The sequence below is a fragment of the Lissotriton helveticus genome, chromosome 4_1 (assembly GCF_964261635.1).
Source record: "Lissotriton helveticus chromosome 4_1, aLisHel1.1, whole genome shotgun sequence".
Classification (NCBI taxonomy): Eukaryota; Metazoa; Chordata; class Amphibia; order Caudata; family Salamandridae; genus Lissotriton; species Lissotriton helveticus.
In genome coordinates, this window is record NC_136063.1 from 2,140,478,196 (window position 1) to 2,140,497,694 (window position 19,499).

The 19,499-nt window shown below is 43.0% G+C and overlaps 1 protein-coding gene and 1 long non-coding RNA gene across 3 annotated transcripts in view; one reads left to right on the forward strand and one right to left on the reverse strand.

The window, feature by feature from the left end:
* Positions 1-19,499, forward strand: part of LOC144829578 (actin-binding protein WASF3-like) — a 233,953-nt gene that overhangs the window by 15,694 nt on the left and 198,760 nt on the right. The gene's annotated exons all lie outside the window — the stretch shown is intronic.
* LOC144827817 (uncharacterized) lies at positions 3,827-4,472 on the reverse strand. The gene is made up of 3 exons (XR_013610393.1): positions 4,399-4,472; positions 4,071-4,148; positions 3,827-3,986 (listed from the first exon to the last, which is right to left on the reverse strand). It is a non-coding gene; the product is annotated as an uncharacterized LOC144827817 (long non-coding RNA).

Consider the following 19,499-nt stretch of genomic DNA (forward strand, 5'->3'; position numbering starts at 1 on the left):
CTTTACAACGCAACTTTTACAACGCACTACCATTACGACGCAACTTTTACAACGCAAGTCATTACAACGAATTGCGCTGGAGGGCGCTCTAGGATAGGGAATAGTTTAATTACTATCCAACACCTTCCCTACTATCCACTAGGACTGGAGTTGGAATAGTAAATTAAACTATTCACTATCCAGCGCCCCCCAATGCAAGTCGTTGTAACGACTTGCGTTGTAAAACCTGCGTCGTAATGGCATGCGTTGTAAAAGCATGCGTTGTAACGTCATACATCCCTTAAATCACTACCTAGTGACGTGCTTCAGCGTGGCATTATCATTACCAAACTCGGTGTGTGCAAGATTGATTTGGCAAAGCTATCACCGTGAGAGTGATCATTGTTTGCCATCACTCATTGTTCTAGGTCGGTTCATCGAGGCTCTCACGCGCAGTCAGAATGCAGTTGCTGCAGTAATTACAATATGTCTGCCTCATTTATAATCCATCTATATACTTGAGCGGAAAGAGCCTGCAATGACAATTTTATATGATTAGGAGAATTTGCCTTAATTCCCAACTCCCTAATCTGGTTAAGGAAGTGACACTAAATGGGAATTTCCATCAAGCTGAGTTAATTTGCCTCTGGATAGAGGAAACGTTTATGGGGTTATCACACAGAAAGTATTAAGGATGTCTTCAAGTCAGACAGGCAATATTTTGATAATCAAATAGAATGCTTTTTTCTTACACTGCTGTTGTCGGTGTAAAGTTTTGCAACGTTGATGGTAGCTGCAATTACAAATAATTAATAGGCTGAATACTGTGGTTATTTGCTGCATCTTGAAGCAAAACAAAGCTCACAGGCACCCCAGAGTGGGCACTGCTGAAAACCACCCAAACTAATCTTGTTTCTTTTAGTTAATTGTACATTAAATCTTAATATGTCTTTGTTTAATGACCAAAATCATTCACAGGTGGTTAAACATTGGAGGCATGACTACTTGGACCATACTACGTGCTTTTGTTGTGTTTTTGGTGTGAACTTTTAAGAAATCTCACATTTAAACAATATTCTATTTTTCTCGAGAGACGCCTTTGTTCTATCACTCCCACCACCTCTCTCTTTGTTTTACTTAATTAAACCTCAAATGACTTATTTATCCTCATAAACAATAAACCCTGCATGCCTTGCAAAACCCTGGGTGACATCTAGTCGTTTTTTGATTTTTGTCTGCTGTTGCTATTTCTCTCACTACTTTTAAGGGTGCACCACTAGATGTATGTGTTTAATAGTGATACTGTCTTCGTGTTTAATGTTGATGCTGCATTAATGTTGATACTGCCTTCATGAGCAGGTTTTAAGTCTAGTTCATGCAAGTTGCACATTGTTTCCAAAATGCTCCTAAACGGCGTCTAGTCTGAGTCAGAAACATAACAGTAAAATATTTCTGCACATACTTTGTTTACATAATGTATACTAGCATCATGTGTTTCATCACATCAATACACTTCTCTCATATGAAGGTCATTTCCAGCACCTGTACTCTATAATGCTTGTAATTCTTGGCAGCCATCTTTGTGGGGAAACATGTAGTACATGTAATTTTTGGCAGCCATCTTTGTGAGGGAACATGTAGTATATGTCATTTTTGGTAGCCATCTTTGTCAGGGAACATGTAGTCGTCTATCATATGCATGACTTGATGCTCTCTTTCTGAGAGTTTATTTATTTTATTTATTTATTTATTAATTAATCTTATAGAGCGCGACAGCTACCCATAAGGGTTTCCCGGCGCTGATTGACAGTAAGCACATAGTTGATCCTGAGGAGAAGAATTATTAGTAATTAGAAGTTTACAAGCATTTTGTAACCTTTGCTTTTAACAAAGATGCTCAGCAAGCAAAGCTTTTGCTTGACAAAACAAACAGTGGAACCTAATGTCACCGGCATCTAAATTACCCAATTGATTATTCTGTGCGCCTCATGAATCTCTCCTATAAGACCTTCTATGGCCCTTCGTTGATCAGAACCAAAACATTTGTTAACCCAGTAAATCAAATGTACATGTGGGAGCTAAACTACTTCCAAACAAAAAAAACACATTATGCAATAAGACAATAAAATAACTTAACTTTTGACTACTGTGGACCCCACTGTATTACTACTGAAAGCTGGGCACCCCAGCCTAAGCAATTTCTACCAGTTGAATCTAAAAACAATACACAAAAACGCAGAAACAAGTATACATCAAACACTCACACAAATTATGAAATATTTTATTGAATTCACAAATAGGAAATAGGAAAAAATCTACATTTTACTCTCAATGGGAAGGTTGGAGCGTTCTAAAATGTATTTTTATTTCTAAAACACCAAGTGATATGCTCGACTCTAGCATATCACTTTGTTTTAACTGATCCAAATGCATGCTCTCTTTTTGGCAGCACATACCAGTGCTTCATTTAAGCCCACTAACTGTCCATATTAGATTCCGTGAACAGTCATGTGCTGCTCCATGAGTCATGATAAAGAAACCAGAAACCAACTTCCTTTTTAGCCACCAATATAAAAATTCTTGACAATTGCGAATGCTTAAAATGACATAGGTGTGTATGTGTGCATATACTCACTGAAAAAACACAAAGGTTAAAGTAATGTTATAGTTGGGCGAATATGTCAGTGACAACATTAGCGTTTTGAACTAAACATAACACAGAAATTCACCAGTTATAGCTAGCAGAGCTAACTGTAACTTGCACCCCCACCATGCACTGCTTATTACCATACATATAACATCACTCATGACATGTTCTATGACATCATTTATGACACCACTGATGGCATATCACATGATATAATTGACCCCAGAGTGACTAGTTAGCTGGCCTCCTGACTTGAGCCTCAGGGACAGAAGGCTCCAACCTCGACTCTAGCGCCTGGACACTGCCATCTGTGAGTTTACCTTGCCAAGTGGTGCCACCCCAGTTCTGGGCGCTTGGAAGTGGGCCTAAGGTGCGCTGCCTGCCTCTGTGGATCCACCGTAACCAACGCACCTCATCTGCTGTGAGGCGTAGCCCTGAGCAGAGCTGATGCATCGCCGTTGCTATGTGAATCGGACCCCTCACAAAGATTGCATTGCCTTCGCAGCCTGCAGCCTCTTCTGAAGTGCCGCTGTGCGACACATGCGCAGCGTAGGCCCTCGTATCCCTCATCAACAGTGTTACACAAATACTTTACGCTTTGGGCTAAGCCTGAGTTAAGCCTAACTGCTGTGTGCCAAGCTACCCAAGGGTTGAGCACAGGTTCATTTTGGGTCTGCTGGTGACACCCTGAGAAGAATTGTGGTTGCTGCTTGAGAAGGGTTTTACCCCCCCCCGCATTAGAATCCTAAATTCTTACACGGACCATATTGCAAACAAGGAGCAGGGGTCACCCTCCCCCTGTTGAATAGTAAAAGCATTGTTAAATTATGTTGGCCATCATCTATGACTGGTATATGAGAAGGGGTCCCAGTTGGAAGAGCATAAGATAAACAAATCAGCAAAATTAACCTCATAAACATGGACTTCAAAGAATGTTATTTAATATACATCCTTTCTTGTAAATTAATTACCATATCTTTTCGCAGTATTACAATTCAAAATATTTCATGATAAGCCCAAAGGAGAAGGGGGGTGGGGGGGAGGTGAAGAAAGGAAAATTGTGCAGCATAGATTTAAATTAGTCGTAAAGTAGTACCATAATATGTGGTCTCATCAATATTTGAACATATAGTACCACACTGGATCTATATACATCATCATATATCAACTCATAGGTTGAGCAAATCCTATCCTGTTGATGTCTGGCACAGTCCACAAGTGATCAGTTTGCCCACAGGTAAGAAAGAAAAAACAGTATGTCGACGTTTCGACCCCAATTTCGCAGGCGACGTTATTGCCCTACAGCGGGGTCTTCCTCAGGACGGGTGGTGGTGGGGTGTGGGAGTACAAAAGGGGGCACCTACAAAAGGAAAAACTAAATTAGGATTGGTATATTCTTACAAGAATAGCTGAAGGCTAATTAAAGCCATGCCTAGTTACCTACACGAAGCGCGGTGAATCTAGCGGCTCCGTCTGAAACTGATGTTGGGCCACGGGCTCCTATTGCCAAGAGAGCGTAATCCTAAAAATAAATTAGGCATTTATAAGACAGTGGACCGTACTCAACTATAATCCACGTCATATCATATTTAATATCAGCACATGTGTACAGTTCAGTAAAACATCATACACTACCCAGCCGGGTTAAAAACATAAGTTACCAAATCAAACGACGGAGAACCAAACAAAACAGCCAACCACAGGGCTAGCCCCCACAATTCAAGTCAAATCTTACTCCACAGAAGAGCGTGTGGCACTAGTCTAAGGCTCACCTATTCACGCAGCCGCGATCCTAGGTGCTGATTATGCATGGAAACGCTTCTATTCGTGACAGAAAACTCATATCTGCAATTAACAAGAAAGTGCAATTCAGAACATAATTAACATGTCGTCATTGCATTTTAACCCACTACTTTATCTGTTTACTCACCATATACAAGGGTGAAACAAAAGAAATCCAACACAATTTGCTGGCAGTGGCTTCTTGCTTCCAAAACGCCAATCGGGAAAAATGCCTTTACAAAAGACCTCCTAGGTTCGTTTGTATGTCTAGGAATTGGAATAAACAGGAGGCGTGTGTTACCAAACACATATAGCGATCGCCGCATCACTAAAAAGGGGCACGATTAAGGTATAGCCCAATCTTACCCGGAACTCGAAGAAAGCGGGAAACCTCCTCGCTGTGCATCCGTACCATTTAATTTAATGGCTTGCCGCGAGCCATGGAGCGGGATGCCTGGTATCTCTTAGACAAACCCTTTCAAAGTTCACTCGGGTTTCTAAGGAAAAAATAAATAAACAGGCGGTGCGTGTTAGCGTCTACACTCACAACCTCCGCATAGTCATACAAAGGGGGGACATGGCTATTAATTAACTCGAGCTTACCCATTAGAAAATGCGTGCTGAATCCTCCGCATAGCAGCAGACCGTTTGCTCTAGTGACCTGACGCGAGGACAGGAGCGGAATTTATCAACAGGGCAGCAGCTAAATGTCACTGCTTGCATGTAGCCAATGCGCGCCCAGTGAAAATAGTAGACAGACTCGGCCCCTGGTGAAATTAAGCGCTGGAGTAGCCTAGTGCCTCATTTAACTAAGTTAGAGATTTCTATCTTAGCGCGAAAGGATAACAACCTTGCTAGTGCGCAGACGTCTTATTTATCAGTTGACTTTTTAAAGGCCAGATAAATTTTAATTAAATTCAGTGGGGCACTCGTCATGGCCAACCAAATAGATAAAACGGGAGGGGTTTTTTTTCCTCCTTTTTATGTAAAATCCTCAGTTGTATTACATTTCAAAAACGCAAAAATTGCAGAGCTGTAGTAATGAAACATATATATATGAATGAAAAATAGCACATATTGTCTCAATCGGATTGAATGGGCCCTCACATCATAATTAGTATTACAACCTTGCCAAATGTGTCACATTAAACAAATTACAATAAACGATGTCAGTATTGCATGGAATCTATATTATAAACATGCTAATTGTGCAAAATTGTTCTCCTGTTCATTAAGACCATGCACTATAGTGTCCAACAAGTGCATCCACTTACTTTCTCTCACAGTGAGGATAGAAGATATACTCCCTCCCCGGGGACCCAAGGTCACCTTTTCAAGGACCACCCACTCAAGTTCATTCAATGTATGGCCAAACCTCCTGTAGTGGTCTACGAGTGGTGCACCCACTACCTCACATCTGATCCTGCTTTGATGTTGCATAATTCGGACCTTGATTTTCTGTTGTGTTTGACCTACATAGGCCAAGCCACACGGACATTTGATGCAGTAAATCACACAGGTTGTATTGCAATTCGTAAGGGATTTCAGATCAACACATTGCTCTTTGTATTTAAACTGTTTAGTTTGTAAACACATTGGACAGACTTTACACTGGCCACACCTGTAATGCCCAAACACTGATGGCAAATTCCACATAGATTGTAAGGTGGGAGTATCAGGTGTCATTAGGTAGGAACTAACCACTTGATCTTTTACATTCCTTGATTTCTTGAACGAGTGCATTGGTTTAAGTGGTTGGCCAATCTCCTCAGACACCATTGGCCAATAATTGTTGACAATCTTCTTAATGCTGTTACTTTGCGTATTATATGTGGTCACACAGATCATCTGCTCATTGGTGTTGTCATTTCTGGTGTGAGGCGTAAGTAGTTCCTCTCTGGGACTGTACCAAGCTCGTTTTTGTGCTCTCTTCACAAGTCTCCTCGGATATCCTCTTTCCAACAATTTTGCAGTAAGGGCCTCGGACTGCACGAAATAGTCATCTTTTTTGGAACAGTTCCGTCTTACCCTAAGAAACTGACCAACTGGCAGGTTGTCCCTCAGGCCTCTGGGATGATGGCTATTATATAATAAGAGCGAGTTCCGTTCAGTGGGTTTCCGATACAATGTTGTGGATAGTAGCCCTTCTTCCTGGAAGATAGTAATATCAAGGAAATCGACTTTTTCTTGATGCGACTGCATGGTAAATTGAATATCCGTACTCTGTTCATTCAACCAGAGATGGAACACATTCAAGGTTTCTTCAGAGCCAGTCCAAATCATCAAGACGTCGTCTATGTATCGACGCCACATCTGTAATTGTGCCTGGTATGGGTTGTTTTGATTCAGGATAAATTTCCGTTCAAAATCTGCCATATATATGATGGCCAGATCCGGCGCAAATGCTGCCCCCATCGCCACTCCCTTGGATTGTACATAGAATTTGCCCTGAAACATGAAGAAATTCTTTCTCATTGCGATGGTTAGCAATTGGATAATAAATTCAGTAGGCACCAACATAGGTGCAGTACGTTCATCAAGTGCTACACGTATGACCTCAAGAGCGTCTAGTTGTGGAATGCTCATGTAGAGCGAAACTATATCGCATGTCACCAACCTCTGTTTACTTTTGTCAAAGGAAAGACCATCCACAAGATTTATGATCTGCATAGTATCCCTCAGGTATGTGGGTGTACCTTCTGCAATAGGTTTTAGGAAAAAGTCAATATATTTGCACAAGGGTTCCAAAATTGATCCACACCCGGACACGATAGGGCGGCCTGGGGGTTCTAGCATACACTTGTGAATTTTGGGGAGGGTATAAATCGTTGGTATTCTTGGGTCTTTTTGGTTGAGATACTTAAATTCAAGCTCGCTCAGGAAACCTTGATCCTTGCCCTCTGTTGTCACTGCCAGGATCTCCAAGGCTAGATCTTTAGTGGGATCACATCTTAGTGGCTGGTAGCTCACTCCGTCGCCCAATTGTCGAAGGATTTCGTTCTTATATTTTCCTACATCTTGAATGACAATTGCTCCCCCTTTATCCGCTGATTTAATTACGATATTGTTATTGTCTTTCAGAGTGGTTAGAGCTCTCCTCTCACTTTGATTGATATTGAACTTAGTGTACTTATGTGTTGATAACGTTTTTTCAACCTCTTTTAGTACCATATCTTCATAGGCTAAGATTTGATTCGTCATCGCACTCTTAGGTGGTACAAATGTTGATGGTATTCTCAGGCCTGTAACCGATGGACTGTTGTAGGCTGTACTGTTTCGGAAGAAGTAACGCAGTCGTACTTTTCTAAAAAATTTCATCAGTTCTGTTTTTATAGTAAAAATGTTAGGGAGAGATGTCGGTACAAAAGACAGACCCTTCTCCAGGATCCTACATTCATTCTCATTGAGTTCATAAGATGATAGGTTTACAACCGGGCTGGGTTCTGTGTTCACCACCGGTACACCTTGCGGCGGGTCGAGATTTCGCCGTGGCTCTCCTGTGGAAAGTGCACCTGCTTCTGGGTCTGCCCACGGCCCTTGTCCCAGTTGGTGTTCTGGCCCCTCGTAAAGCCTCTCTACCAGTTCCCTCTGCCACGTGGCGGCCGCCATTGGCCCCCTCCTAAAAAAGGCTGGGGTTGGTTGAATAGTTCCTGAGGCTGGTTCCACTGGTTTTGGTAGTTATATCCTGATGTAGTTGCTACCTGACCACTGTCGCTGTCCCCACTGTAGGAAGAATCCGAGAAAGTGGTGAAGTTCCTCCGGCCACGGGACGCTCCCCTACCCCTTCCTGAAAAGCGTCCTTGGGAGTCTTGTTTATAGTAATCCTCGTTCAGGTACGGATATGTGTTCTTTTTCTCATAGAACTTGATATCTTTAGCCAACTTTTCAAGTTTCCTCTGTTGTGTATTCGTTTCAAAATCTTTCAAAGTTTTTGCTGCTTTTTCCAAAGCCTCTTTTGCATTAATCAAAGTTGCATCACCTGCAATCTCAGACTTCAAATCTGCAATTTCACGGGTTAGTGTTTGCACTTGGTGAGCAGCCGTCTCCACCCCCAGCACCATCCAGTGCCGAGAGCAATTGTTAGCTACAAAACTAAAGCCTTCCTTAAATTTAGGCACGTCCACGAAAATCGCAGGCTCGTTCTTAACCTGCAGACCAATTGGGATGATGTTGGATTCTAGATATTTGGTCAACAGGTGGCCGTGCAAGCGTGTTCTGACTAGTTTCTTTTCAAGCCTCTCTAGGCGTGCTAGTTTGTCATTCAACGTATAGTCCACGTTGGGTGTATCTGAAGACAAGAATTGATTAGACCTGTCCTTAATCAGCTGGTTGATATAGTCCTCCGTGTATGACAAAGTCTCGCTCTCTATCATTATAAATTCCGCTCCTGTCCTCGCGTCAGGTCACTAGAGCAAACGGTCTGCTGCTATGCGGAGGATTCAGCACGCATTTTCTAATGGGTAAGCTCGAGTTAATTAATAGCCATGTCCCCCCTTTGTATGACTATGCGGAGGTTGTGAGTGTAGACGCTAACACGCACCGCCTGTTTATTTATTTTTTCCTTAGAAACCCGAGTGAACTTTGAAAGGGTTTGTCTAAGAGATACCAGGCATCCCGCTCCATGGCTCGCGGCAAGCCATTAAATTAAATGGTACGGATGCACAGCGAGGAGGTTTCCCGCTTTCTTCGAGTTCCGGGTAAGATTGGGCTATACCTTAATCGTGCCCCTTTTTAGTGATGCGGCGATCGCTATATGTGTTTGGTAACACACGCCTCCTGTTTATTCCAATTCCTAGACATACAAACGAACCTAGGAGGTCTTTTGTAAAGGCATTTTTCCCGATTGGCGTTTTGGAAGCAAGAAGCCACTGCCAGCAAATTGTGTTGGATTTCTTTTGTTTCACCCTTGTATATGGTGAGTAAACAGATAAAGTAGTGGGTTAAAATGCAATGACGACATGTTAATTATGTTCTGAATTGCACTTTCTTGTTAATTGCAGATATGAGTTTTCTGCCACGAATAGAAGCGTTTCCATGCATAATCAGCACCTAGGATCGCGGCTGCGTGAATAGGTGAGCCTTAGACTAGTGCCACACGCTCTTCTGTGGAGTAAGATTTGACTTGAATTGTGGGGGCTAGCCCTGTGGTTGGCTGTTTTGTTTGGTTCTCCGTCGTTTGATTTGGTAACTTATGTTTTTAACCCGGCTGGGTAGTGTATGATGTTTTACTGAACTGTACACATGTGCTGATATTAAATATGATATGACGTGGATTATAGTCGAGTACGGTCCACTGTCTTATAAATGCCTAATTTATTTTTAGGATTACGCTCTCTTGGCAATAGGAGCCCGTGGCCCAACATCAGTTTCAGACGGAGCCGCTAGATTCACCGCGCTTCGTGTAGGTAACTAGGCATGGCTTTAATTAGCCTTCAGCTATTCTTGTAAGAATATACCAATCCTAATTTAGTTTTTCCTTTTGTAGGTGCCCCCTTTTGTACTCCCACACCCCACCACCACCCGTCCTGAGGAAGACCCCGCTGTAGGGCAATAACGTCGCCTGCGAAATTGGGGTCGAAACGTCGACATACTGTTTTTTCTTTCTTACCTGTGGGCAAACTGATCACTTGTGGACTGTGCCAGACATCAACAGGATAGGATTTGCTCAACCTATGAGTTGATATATGATGATGTATATAGATCCAGTGTGGTACTATATGTTCAAATATTGATGAGACCACATATTATGTTACTCCTTTACGACTAATTTAAATCTATGCTGCACAATTTTCCTTTCTTCACCTCCCCCCCACCCCCCTTCTCCTTTGGGCTTATCATGAAATATTTTGAATTGTAATACTGCGAAAAGATATGGTAATTAATTTACAAGAAAGGATGTATATTAAATAACATTCTTTGAAGTCCATGTTTATGAGGTTAATTTTGCTGATTTGTTTATCTTATGCTCTTCCAACTGGGACCCCTTCTCATATACCATTGATTACCCAGGTCCCAGTACTAGTGGGTTGACCCATTTATTATAACATCATCTATGACTAACACAGCTGGTTCAGTAGCCCTTTCACACCCTGGTGCTGCAATAACTGCATTTTCTACACCAATGATACCTATGCCGCTGTGTGTTAGGGTCACTCCTTGAACTATGTTCCCCATATGGGAGAGTCAACCCTTGAACCATGCGCCCTCCCTCTTGTTCTTGAATCTGACCACAGCAGATTATTTCCTTTCAGTCTCAGAAAATAGGTGCATTTTTGCAGCACCGGCAGCCATTCCCCAGTACAAGGGATGCTCACTATTTCCCAATTAAAGCTACTAATTTAATCCCAGGATTACTGAGTGAAAACATGACAGAGAACTGAAAAAAAACATATTGACTAGCTCACTCATCCTGTAGTTGTGAATTCAGTATTCACATCGATCTGTCACAAATGCCATTAAAGATTCAGAGATATTTCTATTTCAAACATGAAAGTACCAGGTGTGAATTATTTCCTGGCTGTACTGACACCTCAAGGAAAAAACATTCTTTGCATCCAACTCTGAAGGGGACAACTTTGTTTCCATTCTTGAAAAAGGGTCCTTGATGAGGAGTTTGAAGTATCAATCTTCCTGCTGACAGTAAAGGTAGCTGCACTGTCACACCTACTGTTGCTTGGATGGATGTGAAGCAACATCCGGCCTGTTCATCTAAGAGCTGAGAATGCTGATGTCCACGAGTGGCTTTCCTCTTTCCTTTGACTGGGAAGAAGAAAAAAACCCTACATATCCCTGAGTCTCCAGAGAGAAAGGGAAATAGCAAGACACGTTTATTTTCTTGTTTGCTCTGAGTTTAAAGACAGAGTTGAATGTCAGGCAATTTCATCTGATAATTTGCAGTAGTTCTTCTAACACGGACATTTGTGTTTACTTTGACTTGTTCTGAGTGAAATGGAGAGACTTTTGTAACGTTCACCAAGTGACACTGGGGTATAGGTGCAAGAAAGGATGTTTTCAAATACAAGAAAAATAAATCGTCTGTTTGCACAACAGATAACGTTGACGAAAATGTCTCGAAAAATAAGTTGCAAGGGATGTAAGAAGAATATGGCACATATAGTCTTAATTCTGGACGGTGCTGTGAATAATGTATTCGTTCAGTTCAAAGAGTGCTAACCCATAGAACATACATAAAAATACACTTAAACAAGTCTAAAATGGCAGCAAATTCATATTAAAAGTGCGCATGCATAAAAAAAGAATAAAAACGTACGCAAGACTAATGCATTATAAAAAAAGTAATTCATTGAGCTTAACATCTAAGGGCCTTATTTATGAAGGCCTTGCGCCACCAGTGTGTCACTTTTTCCCATGTTAAAAGTGACGCACTGGCGGCGCAAGGCCTTCATAAATAAGGCCCTAAAAATCGAGCCACTAACGATTCCTGGTTAGCCATGCACAACACAGGAGCCTGCTTGAACTAAACACAATACTGGGAGAAGTGTCCGATTTGAGCACCTTTAAAGGAGTCCAATTCTGCGGAACACGGGGCAAATGCACTTCCTTCTCGCACGATGGTCACGCTAGACAAAGCAACAACACATGCTCCATGTTTTCAATAACCTGGTTATTACATAGAGAGCATAGGCTGCTATCAGCAGAGTAGACTTTCCACTTGCTTGTTAAACTTTTTATTTGCAAGGTGAAATGTTAAGAATAATGTTTTGGATTGATGTGGGTGTATTCCATCTATGAACTTCTCGTATGAAGGGAATGGTTTAAATCCTAAAACTTTTCCTATTAGTAGCACTGTGATGCGACTGTCTGACTACATCATTCCAGTATGAATCTTTTAAGCGGCCTTGTAGGCAGGGGAAATCGAAGCCCGAGCCGGCAAAAATCTTCCTAATCCCAAAGAAAAACATTGACATGACAAAGCCAAGTGAGAATGACCAGGGCATCAAGGGGCATTATTTTAATTACACTGTCCCTACAGGGGACTGGTTTACCAGTTGACCATAATCTGGCCCGAAACAGTAAGGGCCTAATTACAATGTCGATCGGAAAGCATTCCGATCAACTCCTTGTCGGAATCGCTTCCAACCGACTCGGGTTAGGGGAGTCCGACCGACCGATTGTTATAGTTCGTAACACCATTCCGTCTGACTTACATTGACTTCAACGGGAGCCTGTGTTCTGACCGACTACACAGGCTCCCATTGTAAAAAGGAGTGGTTGCGGAAAAGACTGCACCCTTTGGCGGGCACCCCAAGGTCCATGGGCACCCCCACGGGCCCTAGCCGGAGACCTCTGGGTAAAGGAGGTCTGCTACGGGGCCCTGAAGTCAGTTTCAGACAGCCTTTTCGGTAAAGGCTGTCAGAATGCGACGATGTAATTGGTCGGTCGGAAACACTGTCCATTGTGCTGTACGAATCGGCTCCGACTGTCTCGGATTCGTCCAGACTGGTCGGAACCGAGTCAGAATGACCGAACGGTTTCCTTCTATCGTAATCGGTCAGTCGGAAACATGGGTTCCGACACGGGTTAGCAAAATCCGAATGCCATTCAGAGTCTTTCTGACCGAAATCGTAATGAGGCCCTAAAAGGCTTGAAGCAGCAAGATGTTATATTTTCTTTAGCATATAAACGGGTACCTTGAGATAAGCTATGGAGAGATCTAACAAAATCTTCTCTCCTACAGATAATACCTTAGCGTTTTCAAAGACCCACATTTCTGCTCCTTACAGAGCAGCAGCTGGCGCGTTGGCTTTTTTGGCCTCCAGGGTCCCGGATACAGGTTTTGAGATTGTTGCATGCTGTATTTTATGTATCACTGCCACAGCCCTGTGCTGACATATGGCCCTGCTTTTCTCAATGTGAGGGACCCAGAATAATTCACTATCAACTTTGATTTCCAAATAATTACATATTTCCACCCTTTCTAGGCAGGTAGATACCAAGCTAGTATGTCCTCTGAATGACTTGTGCGAACTAATGGTCATATACTCTGGGCCCAATTCACAAACTGCCTCTGCACTCGTAGCAGAGACCCTGCAGTCGTGGCGGAGCCCCCGCACTCGTGGTGGAGACCCCGTACTCGTGGCAGACACCCCGCACTCGCGGTGGAGACCCCGCACTTGTGACGGGTGTGATACACTGCAGTTACTCATTGTGGAGTTCCGTCATGAGTAAAGAGGCCCCGGTGATGAGTGCAGGCCCCTTGCCATGACTGAAGAGCTTCCACCACAAGTGCGGAGGCCCTTTATGAAATGGGCCCTACGTTTTTTGAAGATTCATTTCAAGGCCCTTTGAATGACACAAGCCTTTGAACTTGGTCTGTAGGGTCCGTAAACCCATAGGAGGACTTGATAGAAGCAACGCACCATCTGCAAAGGATAGGGCCGGAACAGTTGAGCCATTTATTTTTGGGGAGTCATGTATACACTCAAGCATAGTCTCAATTACATCATTGAAGTAACGAAAGAAAAAGGTTGGGGCTAGAACACATCCTTTCTGTACACCTCTGCGGATAGGGATGCATTGTGTAAGCTCCCCCTGCCTACCCCAAAGCACCTGCACATACTTGTTTTCACAAAGCCTTAAAATGGTTGTCAATAAATTGACGGAACGCCCATTGACCTTAAGGGATTTCCACAGAAGAGGTCTGGGAACCAGATCAGAACAATATATTAGAATGAAAGAAACCAAGGAACATTAATTTACATCGTTTGTGGACAGCATTCAACGTTAAAACTGCTCCATGTTGGCAAGACACCAAATCATTGTTACAGGTGTGCTAGTCTACAATTTTGGAGAAAGCTTGGATGTTTGTGGGTGGACTGGGTAGAGACCAAATAATTGGGCCTGAGAACTATTGCATCTCCACCAGCAGAGTTATCCAAATAGTTTTCTACAATTCAGATGGAAATACCAAGCCACTCCCCAAAGGCTTAATCTTCGTTGCCAGTCTTTTGTTTCTTCAAGGACTGTGAAACGGAGGAATGCCTGGACATGAGACAGAGGGGAAGCCCCTTGTTGGCTTGCTATCCAGTAACCACTAAACAGGTTAGCTTGGGTGTTTGATATGGCTCTATCAGTGCCTCGAGGCTATTTCAAAGTCAAGCTAGTTAGAGTTTTCCAAGTAGGCGCAACCAACACCAACCAGTAGTCAGATAAAGATCACCTCGGTCATTTACATGGACCAATCACCAGTGAAGGTTGGTATAGCGCTTCTTTATTAGAAGGGTCAAGGCTCGCCATCTGAATGCTAAAAAGTGTTAAGTTGGCGTGGTCTTCCAGGTCTGTCTCTAAACTAGCTTACTATAAGTTGTAAAAGGGGATTACATTGTCATTTTTCCTCAATCAAATATCCAGTGGTTGCTTTTTGCCATTATGATGGAGAATGTGTGCTCTATAAATGACCATATTCTACTACATTGTAGGCCAGTGGTGGTTGGCATCTACTGAGGGGAGGGGGGAAGGCAAACAGAATAAAAAGAAAAAAGACAAGCAATAGAATAGTGTCTGAGGATGTCCTTTGCACTACAATCATATACGCTGGGACTGCATTGCAGGCCCCAGCAAACTCCCTCGACCAATCCTGGCATGCTCACATGCTGAGCATATGAGCAGTGCCCTAATTGGTGGGAGTGGCCTCTCTCGGCGCTCCCGAAGGCTCTGGCTGCCTCCACTTGGTCTTAACCTAGCTGTCTTAAGACAGCTCGGCTGAGAGGTTTAAAGTGCACATGTGTGACTGGCTGTCTCAAGATGGCCGGCCAAGCGCATCGGAGGAACCCGGTTTTCTTTTCTGGGCCCGATGTTCCGGAATTCACTTGCTATCTCACTCAGGCTTGAGGCTGATTGTGTGCTGTTTAGGTGACAACTTAAAACCTGGCTGTTCTCCTTGGTGTACAACTAGATGCTTCTTGCTTGCTCTTTTTCTCTGCTCAGACTCCCTAGCACCAAGAGACCTGTCGGTGGACGTGCGCTTCAATAAATTACCATAAAAAAACAGACATGTGCACTTCAAACAGTGCAAAGGCATCCCTCTGCTCACCAGTCCTCCCTGCTGTCACTCAGCAGGCCCTGTCCCATCCTGACAGGGCAATGAAAAAAAATGGTATTGAATTACCATTTTATTTTTCATCTCTACGCCTGTTTGGGGCACTTAGGTGGGGCGATCCTCTTCCGCTCCAATGGAGGAACCACCCCTGTGTAGGCATATATTTGTGAAATTGTGTTCCAAAATCCAGCACTGTATCCCCTTAGTCCTCCTCTCTGGCTGAATGAGTATGAATCATTTTTGAAGCTTGATCTTTAAGTATCCCTTCAACATTATACAAACCCCATGCATTGATGAGGCAGTGTCGAGGCACAGTCTAAAAATTATTCCAGCACTACTGCACACATGATTTCCTCTCCATCATACTGTGCCATGGACCTTGCTGTCCCTGTGGTCCTTCTGCAGTGGTCTATGCAGTATGTTCCCATTTGAGCCCTCCCATTGCCTAGGTTAGGCACAGTACTTTAGTAGTCTTCCTATGGCTTCCTAAGATGACCGATTGGCCAGTGAGACATGTCATTCCTGTTTGTGTCCCCACACTCCCCCCCTACAAGTCTGGCATCATACCATCAGTGACTGGCAGTCCACTTACATGCTGACATTTGTCAAACAGAAATTCAATTAATTATTCGTTCAGGATGCCCATCTCCTCCTCCTTCTCCCTAAAACAAGCTGACGTGCATTGAAATATAAATACCAAAATGCATCAAAAGACAGACAAAATTGCTTGATGTTCTTTAAGTGATGATTGTATTTGTCATCAGTCTGTGTAGACAACAAAAAGGACTCTGAGATAATTTGTCATCATTTATCCCCTCATCTTTTTCATCACTATTCATTCCAGTTATGCCATTCATCAGCACGCTATTAAAGCAATTATGCTATTCTGAGTAACCATAGTGAGCGAGCGCGTCTGCTGACAGCGGATCCGCTGCTATGCATGTCACGTGGGGGAGGGGGTGATGTGGGAGTACGGTTAGATAGCCAGACCAGTCATCAGATTTAAAGTTAGTTCCCTTGCCCTACAGAGACTATCAGGTTGTACAGGAAGGACAAACCTTCCCTTGGATCTGCGATCCATTGCCCTGTACCCGCAATTTCGCAAACATCTCAAAACCCATTTGTTCACAAAATCCTTTGATTAAACCCCCAGCAGTTTCCCCCGTTCTTTAGCCCTGGATCTGGTTAGCAGTAGCGCCAAGAAACCGCAGGTGTATGAGCGCTTTACAAATACTTTAAAACTCAAACTCAAACTCAAACTGTGGTGTTTGACAATGGTACCTTGCATTGAAACATGGCCACTCACAACAGAACCAGTGGCGGCGGCTGGGGCATTAAAGTGGTGGACAACACGGGGGAGGCAGCACACAGGGGGCTATGGGGGGGGGCAGAGCAAGGAAAATCATTTTCTGCAGCGTCGGTGCTCTTCTGGCCTCTACTTATCGATTCCCAGCATGCCACAGGCTACCCTATGACAATCCAGACGCTGGTTTCATCCTGGTATTAGCCAACATGAGAGCAGCGCCGTGATTGGTGTGAGCGCCCTAGTCAGGAGCTCACTAAGGGACTATGACCCTGTGTTTGCTCTCCACGCGGCTGTACAGCACAGCTCGGGTGGAGAGATCGAAGTGTGCATGACGGTTTGGCCAGCCTTAGAACGCCGGCCGAACTGTCATGCACCCTTGAAGGAGTGCCACCACTCCTCCTTCCTGCAGCTGTGTCGTGTCAGAATGGTCGGCGTGCCCAGCCCGGCTGCTGGAAGTGAGGGAGAGAAAATAAAATGATAATAACCCTTGTGATCAATTTATTTTTCAATTTTCACTACTAAAAAAGCAGTGGGGCGACGCTCCTCAGCTTTAACAGAGGAGCTGCGGCTGAAAAAAAAATGTTTTCGTCTCGATCTACAGATAGTTTTAGCTGTCCACCTAGCCTCATGCTTTCCAAAATAGTCATGGTAAAAATATATACATATATGTATATGCAGAGAGGCATTTGGCCAGCCCTCTTTATCCATTGGTCATGTCAAATGTCATTCACATTTTGCTTCTAACCCTGCGGCCTAAGGCATGGGGTAATTGGTAAGCCCACTTCAGCCATTGGCTGTCAAGCACTGTGATTGGCCACATTCGGCCTGATCACGTGTGCACAGTCACCTGAAAGGGAATGCACTTCAGTGCCAAGGCTGGTGCATTTGGGCCTCTAGGCAACTCCTTTATTTTTTATGTTTTTTTTGTACATTTATTCCATATTTCAAGTGTCCCCCAAAAAGTTTTAAAAACTGCATGCTAGCCAAGGCCAAACCAATCAAATTGAGTTTGAAAGGAGAAGGAATATACATGGGTCCTGAGATTGCGGCGGGAACTCACTCATGGGCAGGCTCCCCCCAAACGGATCCGGATGGACATCCTAGGGGTCCGCTTGAGCACCTAATGCTCCTGCTCCCAACTTTTTGACATAACTTTAAAAAATAATTTCGATGGTCTTGCTAACCTTTAATAACCAACAAATTATATTAATTGTCCTAAATACTGAGAGACAATATACTTCCTATCTCTGTGCTGTAGGTCAGCAGCAAACAGAAAAAGATCTCAGATGATGGTACCTGCTTAGTCTCTCGGGGATCATAAGCGGTGAGAGGTACTTTTGAGTGTTACAGTCTCAGAGATGTGGCTAAGATTGAAGTTCTGATTTTTGCTTCTCAGGTGGCAGGATAAAGGGGTAAGGCATATCATCCAGGTCTCCACTGAATGTCTTAAAGTGAATCATTTGAGTGAAAAAAGTAGTATCGGAGTGTGACATCCAACGATGGAGCCTCCCAGGCCACTCTGTCTTCTTAATTGATGGAGTGAAACAACAATTCATTCTTTGACCAAGTTACGGGCACATTCGTTGTTGTTTATTATTGTGCACATGTTTGCCCTAAAGGCGACTAGGAGAATAACACATGGTGATAGGAGGGATGTGTGATTACTGCTGCCCCCTTCTCTAGTCCCCCACAGACCACCAAATCAATATTATGGGCAACTTAGCTACACTGAGAATACAGCCCATATATCATACAGACAAGGGCTGAAGTGGTAGAGAAAGACTCCTGTTACAGTTCCAGAAACAACAGTAAAAGATCCTTCAATCCACAATACCACGTTTTCGAATATCACCCGGAACCCAATGTAAACAACTAACATGGATACTACATGTTTAGAAATTATGCCTTATTAAATGTATATATATATATATACCCCATGACTCTCCTTGAATCTCTCTCGGCGTCTCCGGCCCAGCCTGGCCTCGAGCACACACCAGCAAACAAAGGGAGACGGACCACAATGATTCAGCTTCGGCAGATTTTATTTGAAGCACAGAGCAGCTACGCGTTTCTGGCAAGTTATGCCCTTGCTCACGCATATATATATATATATATTTCTTTTTTTTTTTTAAAAAGCCGCGAAGGCGAAACGCGTCTGTCGAATTGGAGGGAAGAGGAAACTGTAAAGCACCGATTAAAGCATTTTAGCTTTATAATCTGACTCCGCGTGTGCCTCTTACTTTGTTAGCAGTCCTACATGCTTGCTAAAGTACAACAATATATATATATATATATATACACACATGTATATATATATATATACATACATATATATATTTATACATACATATATATATTTATACATATATATATATATACATATACATGTGTATTACTTTTTTATATATGATTCATTCTTAAAAACATACATATGCTAAACACAGTAAAACATACCCACAGAAAATTAAAAACTGAAAAATTCATCACTTTTCAGCAATGAACCACTAGATTTTGACACGTTTCTGTGGGATGATATTATACTATCTGCCTTTTCCAGGACATTAAATGATTTAGATTTTCCATTAGTTATATTAACACGTAGTACACAGAGGCAATGTTAGAAATTTGAAGAAAAAGAGCATTCTCCCAGTGGAATCGCAACCCCATATTCGAGACGTTTCCCCTATGGATACTTTTCAATCACCCACTATTTTATGTTCTTAGGG